Here is a 9,625-nt window from a genome sequence, read left to right on the forward strand (position 1 = left end):
TTTTTTTAACTGCCGGAATATATGGATGCACACACACACACACACACACACACACACACACACACACACACACACACACACACACACACACACACACACACACACACACACACACACACACTTATTTTATTCTTAACTAAGGACGAATCTTCCAGAAAAAAAAACATTGATGTGTATCGATATATTTTCCTTCCTTTCATCATCAACAACAACAACAACAACAACAACAACAACAACAACAACAATAAGAAAAACTGTATAGGTCATCGTACTCTAGTCACAGTGGGTCGAGATGCTGCAAGGAGGAGGAGGAGGAGGAGAAGGAGAAGGAGAAGAGGAAGAAGAAGAATACGACGAAGAAGATAAAGAAACTGAAGAAGAGGAAGAAGAAGAAGAAGAAGAAGAAGAAGAAAAAGAAGAAAAAAAAGAAGAAGAAAAGGAGGAGAAGGAAGAAGGAAAAAAAAGAGAAGGAAAGGAAAGATAGAAGAGAGAAAGAGGTGTAGAGGGGAAAAAAGGGAGAAAAGGTACGGGCAGAAGTTAGAAATAGATGAAAAAAGAAGGAGGAGGAGGAGGAAGAAGAGGAGGAGGAGGAGGAGGAGGAGGAGGAGGAGGAGGAGGAGGACAAGGAGGAGGAGGAGGAGGAGGAGGACTAACCAGGTGCTGCATGACTGATTTCGTAAAATTGTCATTTGAATTTATTACCTGTCTTCGGCGAGCCAATTATATTTTCAAGGAGAGCGGACAGATTGACGTGGGAGGGAGAGGAGGAGGAGGAGGAGGAGGAGGAGGAGGAGGAGGAGGAGAAGAGGAAGAAGAAGGAAAAGAAGAAAAAAAGAAAAAGAAGAAAAGAAGGAAAGGAAAAAGAAAATTAAAAAGAAAAAGAAAAGGAACAGAAAGAAGAAAAAAGAAGAGAAAGAGGAAGAAATAGAAGAAGAAAAGATGAAGAAAAAGAAGAACACACACACACACACACACACACACACACACACACACACACACACACACACACACACACACACACACACACACACACACACACGAAGCATCCTCCTCCTCCTCCTCCTCCTCCTTCCAAGCGTCGCATCTTTATCTCCCTCTCATCATCCCATTTTCTTTCCGCAGCATCCCGGGACACTCTCTCTTAGTTAGTCTCTTTATGCTGAAGATAGTTTGCATATAAATAGAGAAAAGTTAATTTACCGTTTAACGCGATACTAATGGTGTGCAAAGACTATGGAGAGGGTGAGAGAGGCGATAAAGGAGGAGGAAGAGGAGGGAGAGAGAAAGGATGGAGGGAAAAGAGGAGAAAGGAAAGGAAGAGGAACGAGAGGTATGTGGAAGAGAAAAGAGGAGGGAGAGGAGAGGAGAAGAGATGGGCGTGAGAAGAGAAAAGAAAAAGAAGAGAAGCGTGTAGAGAGAGAGAAGAAAAGGAGGAGGAAAGAGAAGGATGAAAGAAGAGGAAGGAGAAGGAGGAGGAAGGAAGAGAAAGAAGGAGGGAAGAGAAGTATGTGAGAAGAGAAAGGAGAAGGAAAGAGAAAGATGTGGGAAGAGAAAAGAGGAACGAAGAGAGAGGGGGAGGGAAAAGAAGGATATAGTAAGAAAAAGAAGAATATGGGAAGATAAAGAGAAGATAGGAAGAGAATAGAGAGGAAAGGATATGTGTAAAGGCAATGGCAGAGAAAGAAGAGGGTGAGGAGGAGAGGGACACAGATTAAGGAAAGAGGAAAGAAAAGGGAAGGAAGAATTAGGGAAAGAAATAGAAGAAGAGGAAGAAGAATAGGAATACATAGGAAGAACAGACACCAGAAGACCTATCGGTCTATGGCGAGGGTGTCTGTTTACTACCGCTACTACTAGTAATCTACGTGTGGTAGGACAGGACAGAATAGATGAAGGCTCCTCCCCACCCACCTCTCCCTCCGGCAACGTTCCGGCAGGAAATAGTTAGAAGAGAACACCATGTACCTTTAAGGAAGAAAGGGCCATGGAAATTTTACAGTAAAGAGAGAAATAAGAGGAAATTACTACCCTTAACTTACACTACTGGTAACCTAAGCTGTGGGGGAAAATGACTTCATTACATAAGAACATAAGAACACAGAAATACAGGGAGACTGGAAGAGGACGAGTGGCCTACACAGGGCAGCCCCAGAATCCGCCCTAATACCCACGATGGGTGAGAGAGGTGGTTTCAGGGGCACAGGTGGAGGCTTGATCCTCGTTTTACCGGCGGTACTAGGCAGTAACCTGACACCTTACTGCACCCACACCTCACTCCACCTGTCATGCGGACATTAACTGTTGCTTTACTCTATTGTTGACTTTCGCTACTTGTAATCTAGGTTGTGGGGGAGAATTATATGAATATAGGTTGAGGTCTTGCTGCAATCTGTCTGAAAACATGCGAAAAAGGGTCAGTATAATCTTATATCCCTGAAGTACTTATCCAAAGAAGACTTAAAGCTATTGATACTCTGTGCGCTAACTACTGACGGTGGGAGTCTATTCCAGTGATCGACGGTTCTGTTATTGAAAAAACTTCTGCGCACCAATGTGTTACATCGATTTCCCTTTAACTTCATACCGTTGCTGCGTGTTCTTGTGTTGGTGTCTCTGAAATAGACTATCTGGGTTAATGTTGTCGAATCCATTAAGGATTTTGAACACTTCAATTAAGTCCCCTCTTATCCTTCGCTTTTTTAGGGAAAACATATCTAAACGCTTTAAACGCTCGTCATATGGCAAGTTTCGGAGCGCTGGAATTTGTTTGGTTGCTCGTCGCTGTATCTTTTCTAGCAAAACTTGATCTTTGATAAAGTTCGGTGACCAGAACTGAACGGTGTATTCTAGGTGTGGTCTTACAAATGCTAGATATAATCGCTTCATAAGTTCGGGTGATTTATAATCGAAGTTTCTTGAGATTAATCCCAACATCATATTGGCTTTTTTACTCGCTGCAGAACATTGATCACTCATTTTAAGAGTGTTACTGATAATGACACCAAGATCTTTTTCTTGTTTTACTTCGCTGAGCTCATGTCCTTGAATCTGATATTTAAAGTTGGGATTTTTTTCACCTATGTGCATTACTTTACATTTATCTACGTTAAAACTCATTTGCCATTTTTCGCTCCAGTCGGCAAGTCTTATTAAGTCTGATTGAATGTTATCGCAACTTTGACTCAAGGAGTCAAGGATTCTTTTCATTTTTATTTCTATTTTACTTTCACTCTTTCCAGGTTTTATGACAAGGCGTTTTTTCTGCATCGAATTCAATCTGTCATTTGCGAACGACTCCATTTATTGAGATTTGTTTTATTATTATTTTTTTTTTGTATGTGATTCCTTATGCAAGTTCTCATTTTTCATTGTTGTGTGTGTGTGTGTGTGTGTGTGTGTGTGTGTGTGTGTGTGTGTGTGTGTGTGTGTGTGTGTGTGTGTGTGTGTGTGTGTGTGTGTGTGTGTGTGTGTGTGTGTGTGTGTGTCATTGCGATAGTTTTAATGAAGGTCAAAGGTCACGACTAGATGATATATTAAAAAAAATCATTACACTCCTTTGAATTGCTGATGTGAAGGGAAAATGGGCGAGGGTCAGATGATGATGATGATGATGATGATGAGGAGGAGGAGGAGGAGGAGGAGGAGGAGGAAACGGGAGACGGGAGGAAAGATTTTAAGTTAGGTGAAAAGATAAACAAAATAAAGATAGACAAAATAATAAGAAAGTAACAGGCGAAGGACATGAACCAAGGCCGTGGGGAAAAAGATGGGGAAGGTTCATAGAGGAGGGGGAGGAGGAGGAGGAGGGAGAGAGGTGAGTTTTGTAAGGGTGCAGAGGAAAGAGAAAAGAGGAAGAGAAGGTTAAGAGAGAAAAATGCAGTCATCGTATTTCTTCCTTCCCTATTCTGCCCTCCTTTCCACCTCTACATCTTTCTCTAAATTCCGCCTTCCTACCCTTTTCCTTTTTCCCTTAATCTGTGTCCCTCCTCCTCGCCCTTTTCTTCTTTTGTTTCTATCTCTTTCTCTAAATTCTTCCTTTCCTTTCCTTTCCTCTTTCCTTAACCTGGCTCCCTCTACTCACCCTCTTCAAGGCCCTGAAGAACATAAGCTTCAAGGCCCTGAAGAACATAAGCTTGCATTGACCGACATTGATATCAGCGAAGTGCGTGCGTACCTGCAGAGAATAGATCCAAATAAATCTCCGGGGCCCGATAATTTATCTCCTCGCGTGTTAAGAGAATGTAGTCAACAGCTAGAATTACCCATAACATTAATATTCAACAAGTCATTAGCACAGGCCAGTGTGCCTCTCGAGTGGAAAAAGGCCAATATTACCCCGATCTTTAAAAAAGGAGACAAAAAACAAACCAGTAATTATCATCCTATCAGCCTTCCGTCTGTCCTAATTAAACTATTCGAAAAAATAATCAGGGATAAAATGATCACTTTCCTTGAAACAAATGAATTGATAACTGATAGTCAGCATGGATTTCGTAGTAATCGGTCTTGCCTTACCAACCTATTAACCTTTTTCAACGATGTTTATACATGTTGGGACGCCCGAAGCCCATATGACGTAATTTACCTAGATTTTCAGAAAGCGTTTGATAAAGTTCCTCACGTTAAGCTTATTTCAAAACTGCGTTCCCACGGTATTAACGACTATCTATGTGCGTGGATTCATGACTGGCTCACCCACAGAGAACAACGTGTAGTTCTTAATGGTGAAGCATCGGATTTGACAACCCGTCACCAGTGGCGTTCCCCAAGGTTCGGTCCTGGGGCCAACACTATTCATAATTTACGTGAACGACTTAGAGACTGATATCCTATCAAAAGTAGCCAAATTCGCCGACGACACCAAATTAGGAGGTACGGTAATGAACAGTCAAAGTTGCGATAACATTCAATCAGACTTAATAAGACTTGCCGACTGGAGCGAAAAATGGCAAATGAGTTTTAACGTAGATAAATGTAAAGTAATGCACATAGGTGAAAAAAATCCCAACTTTAAATATCAGATTCAAGGACATGAGCTCAGCGAAGTAAAACAAGAAAAAGATCTTGGTGTCATTATCAGTAACACTCTTAAAATGAGTGATCAATGTTCTGCAGCGAGTAAAAAAGCCAATATGATGTTGGGATTAATCTCAAGAAACTTCGATTATAAATCACCCGAACTTATGAAGCGATTATATCTAGCATTTGTAAGACCACACCTAGAATACACCGTTCAGTTCTGGTCACCGAACTTTATCAAAGATCAAGTTTTGCTAGAAAAGATACAGCGTACAGGTATCCAACAAAGAGAGAGAATTATTTATAAGCAGTCAGTTATTTACAGTAAAGGAAGCAAAAATAAATAAAAGGATGAAAGGAAGGAAGGGGGGAGAGGAAACGGAAGGAAAGGAAAGTGGCAGGGACGGGAAGAAAGGAGGGGGGAAGGAGAGAGAGGGAAGGAAAGGAAAGGAAAATGGCAGGGAGGAGAAGAAAGGAGGGGGGAAGGAGAGAGGGAAGGAAAGGAAAAGAAAATGGCAGGGAGGAGAAGAAAGGAGGGGGGAAGGAGAGAGGGAAGGAAAGGAAAGGAAAGTGGCAGGGAGGGGAAGAAAGGAGGGGGGAAGGAGAGAGAGGGAAGGAAAGGAAAGTGTCAGGGAGGGGAAGAAAGGAGGGGGGAAGGAGAGAGAGGGAAGGAAAGGAAAGGAAAATGGCAGAAAGGGAAAGAAAGGAAGGAAGAAAGGTAGGGAGAGGAGGAGGAGAGAGGGAAGGGAAGAGAAAGAAGAATGGGAAGAAGGAAGAAAGAGGAGGATGGAAAATGGGAGAGATATAACTGAAAAAAAAAAGATGAAGAAATATTTAGAAGTAGTCATTATAACAGTAAAGGAAGGAGCTCATGTGCAAAAAGAATAAAAAATAAAACAGACCCGAGGACCATTATGGATGAAAAATAACGAGAAAAACGAAGCATAATCTGTTAGCCAATCAGGAGCATAGCCTTTGCGTACACGGGCGAGGAAACAAAAAGGGAAAAATGAAGCCATATGATATTGATAAAAGGCATGTTGAGAGGATTGAGAAAGGTAAAAAGAGGAGCCACAAGAGAGATTTCAGTTACGAGGAAAGACTTGAAAACCTTTAATTACCAACAAGAGAAAAAAAAAAAGTTATATGACCATCCTACATAAAAAAAAAGAAGAGCAATGAAGGGAGCATCAAGACCTCTCTCCATCCGAAATTGACCTCTCTTTTGGCCACTCTCTATTCGCTTGTATAGGACAGGAGAAAGAGGAGAAGGAAGAGGAGGAGGAGGAGGAGGAGGAGGAGGAGAGGAGGAGCGGATTTTTTCGTGTATATTTTCCTTTTGCCCTTTAAATGCTTCCTTCGCTGTTAAAACTGAAAAACAAAAGCATTATATACCTCGAGAATCACCTTCAGGAGGGCACAGCAAGGGATTAAGTCAGAAGAGGAGGAGGAGGAGAAGGAGGAGGAAAAGAAGAAGAAGAAGTAGGTTAAAAAGAGAAGAAAAAAAGAAGACTCAGAAGAAGAAAAGATTAAAGAAAGATGCGGGAAAGAAAGCTCAGCCCACCCTCCGGACATCGGTAAATCAGCGGAATATACACCTCCGGAAGAAGCCGTGCGTGCCAAAAACATTCACCGGCCTTAGGGGAAAGTGCAATAAAGCAATTCCAAAAGACGGGCCGCGGCGATCCTGACTCAATCCCCCTAAACCGGCAATTAGCTAAGAATACACACACACACACACACACACACACACACACACACACACACACACACACACACACACACAGACACACACACACACACACAGGTTTTTATAGATAGAAGTTGTTAATTGTTGTTGTTGGTGGTGGTGTTTGTATGTTGTTTGTAAAGGTCACTCGTGTTTGTTTGTGTGCTTCTTTTTGTTGTTGTTGTTGTTGTTGTTGTTGTTCTTTCGTCATCCGGGAACGTTGCATTACTCTTGTTTTCTTCTTTTTTTCATTCTTTTTCTTTCTCTCATTTAGTTGGTCAAGGAAAGTCACGAAAATAGAAATGGTAGGAAGAAATACTGAGAGAGAGAGAGAGAGAGAGAGAGAGAGACCCCTAGCCAATATAGTGTTTGAATATACTGTAATGGGCTCTCGCGACCATTAACAAAGGTTTACGTCCTCGCGGAGAAAGTTGTGTGTGTATGTGTCGCAGATTTACCCAGTGCCATTCCCCTCCCTTCCCTCCCTTCCCTCCCTTTCCTCCCTCCCTCCAGACACCCCCCTCTTCTTCATCCTCTTCGTCTGTCTTGTTCTTCTTCTTGTTCTTGTTCTTCTTCTTCTTCTTTGTCTTTTTCTTTTTCTCCTTCTTCTTTTTCTCCTTTTTCCTCGTTTTCTTCTTCTTCTTCTTCTTCTTCTTCTTCTTCTTCTTCTTCTTCTTCTTCTTCTTCTTCTTCTTCTTCTTCTTCTTCTTCTTCTTCTTCTTCTTCTTCTTCTTCTTCTTCTTCTTCTTCTTCTTCTTCTTCTTCTTCTTCTTCTTCTTCTTCTTCTTCTTCTTCTTCTTCTTTCCTCTCTCTCTCTCTCTCCCCTTCGTCCTCATCCATTTTCATTTTCCTTCCCTTTCTCCATCCCTTCAGACGCCTCTCTTCTCCCCATCTTCTTCCTCCTCCTCTCCCATCATTCTTATCCCCTGTCTCCATGCCTCCCCTTCATCCTTTTCCCCTTCTTCATCTCTCTCCTTTGTTTTCCTCTCCCTTGAGTCTTCCTTACTTCTATGTTACCCTCCATACATCCCCCTTCTCCTTCCTCTCCTTTATCTTGTCCATCTCTTTCTCTCCTTCATCTTTATTCCCCCTTCGTTCTTTATCCCCCTTTTCTGCATTCCTCTGTTTCTTCATTCTTTTTTTCATATCTTTCCTCTTCCCTTTCTTTCTGTCGTTATTTCCTTCCACCTTCCTTTCTCACTTTTTATTTTTACATTCCCTTCCTTCCCATCCTTTTTTTTCTCTTTTTTTCTTCTCCACGTCTTGTGATTATCCAGTGTTTCATCCCTCTTCTCTTTCTCTCATTACTTCTCTTCCACCTTCCTTTCTCTTCTTTTCATTTTTACCTTCCCTTCCTTCCCGTTTTGTTTTTTCTCTTTTATTTATTTTTATTTCATTTATTTTATTTATTTATTTATTTTTGTATTTTTTAACTTTTTTTTTTCCTTAGCTCTTGTTTTTTTATTACCTTTTAGATGTGAAAATGGGAAAGTGAAAAGGGAAAATGAAAATGAGGGTGAAAATGAAGAATTAGAAAGTGAAAATGAAGAATTTGAAAGTGAACGAGGAAGTGAGAAAATGAAAAATGAAAAAAAATAGAAAAATGAGAAAGATGAGAAAGTAAATGAGAAAGTGAAAATGAGGAAGTGAAAATGAAAAGAAAGACGCCAGCATTTAGCTTTTATTAGCCTATACAACAACAACAACAACAACAACAACAACAACAACAACAATCAAAACACACACACACACACACACACACACACACACACACACACACACACACACACACACACACACACACACACCAAAATTGCCTTCGCTTGGCTAGGCAAAATTTGTTTATAAGATAAATGATAAAATTTTACGAGGAAAAATAACATCTGTGAATAGGCCTCTTCTTCCTCTTCTTCTTCTTCTTCTTCTTTTGGAGGAGGAGGAGGAGGAGAAGAATAAGAAGGAAAAGAAGAAAAAAGTAGGAAAAGAAGAAGAAGAAGAAGAAGAAGAAGAAGAAGAGGAAGAGGAAGAAGAAGAATTATTAGAAGAAGAAGAAGAAGAAGAAGAAGAAGACGAAGAAGAAGAAAAAGACGACCTCGCATGACTGATAAATTAACAAAAAAAAAAAAAAACGATGTATGAAGTAACTTTTAATGTGTGTGTGTGTGTGTGTGTGTGTGTGTGTGTGGGTGTGTGTGTGTACTATACGGGATCTGATTCTCAGGGATAAGAGGTCTACACACACACACACACACACACACACATACACACACACACAAACACAAACACACAAACAGAGAGAGAGAGAGAGAGAGAGAGAGAGAGAGAGAGAGAGAGAGAGAGAGAGAGAGAGAGAGAGAGGGGGGGGGGGAGGCCTCACTAATGTTCTGTACGACCAGTGATGCGCTGAAAGAGTTGTTTCGCCCCTTAACGACCTCGTGGCTTACAGAGTACTCGAGAGAGAGAGAGAGAGAGAGAGAGAGAGAGAGAGAGAGAGAGAGAGAGAGAGAGAGAGAGAGAGAGGAGGGGGATGGGTCAGTGCGTTATCTGTGTGGCGGATAAAAGTAGAGTGCATAGATTAGTTACCCATTAAATGTTTCCCCCACACATGACGTTTTCCTTTTCTCTTCATCAATCGATTTTTCACCTTTATTACCTATTTTTCCCCTCACTGAACATAGCGACGAAAGTGAAGTGAATAGAGTGAAGTGAGGCAACTGTGATTAATATGGTTAGATATTTTTTTACTGTTAAAAGGAAACAAATAGCTGCATATGTCTTTTTTTTTTTTTGTGTGTGTGTGTGTGTTTTAACGTGTTTTATTTATTTTCTCTTTGGCAGTATTTAGGTGAAGCTGCATTTTTCCACAGTGTAATGATT

This window comes from Eriocheir sinensis, chromosome 4 (genome assembly GCF_024679095.1).
Source record: "Eriocheir sinensis breed Jianghai 21 chromosome 4, ASM2467909v1, whole genome shotgun sequence".
NCBI classification, from domain to species: domain Eukaryota; kingdom Metazoa; phylum Arthropoda; class Malacostraca; order Decapoda; family Varunidae; genus Eriocheir; species Eriocheir sinensis.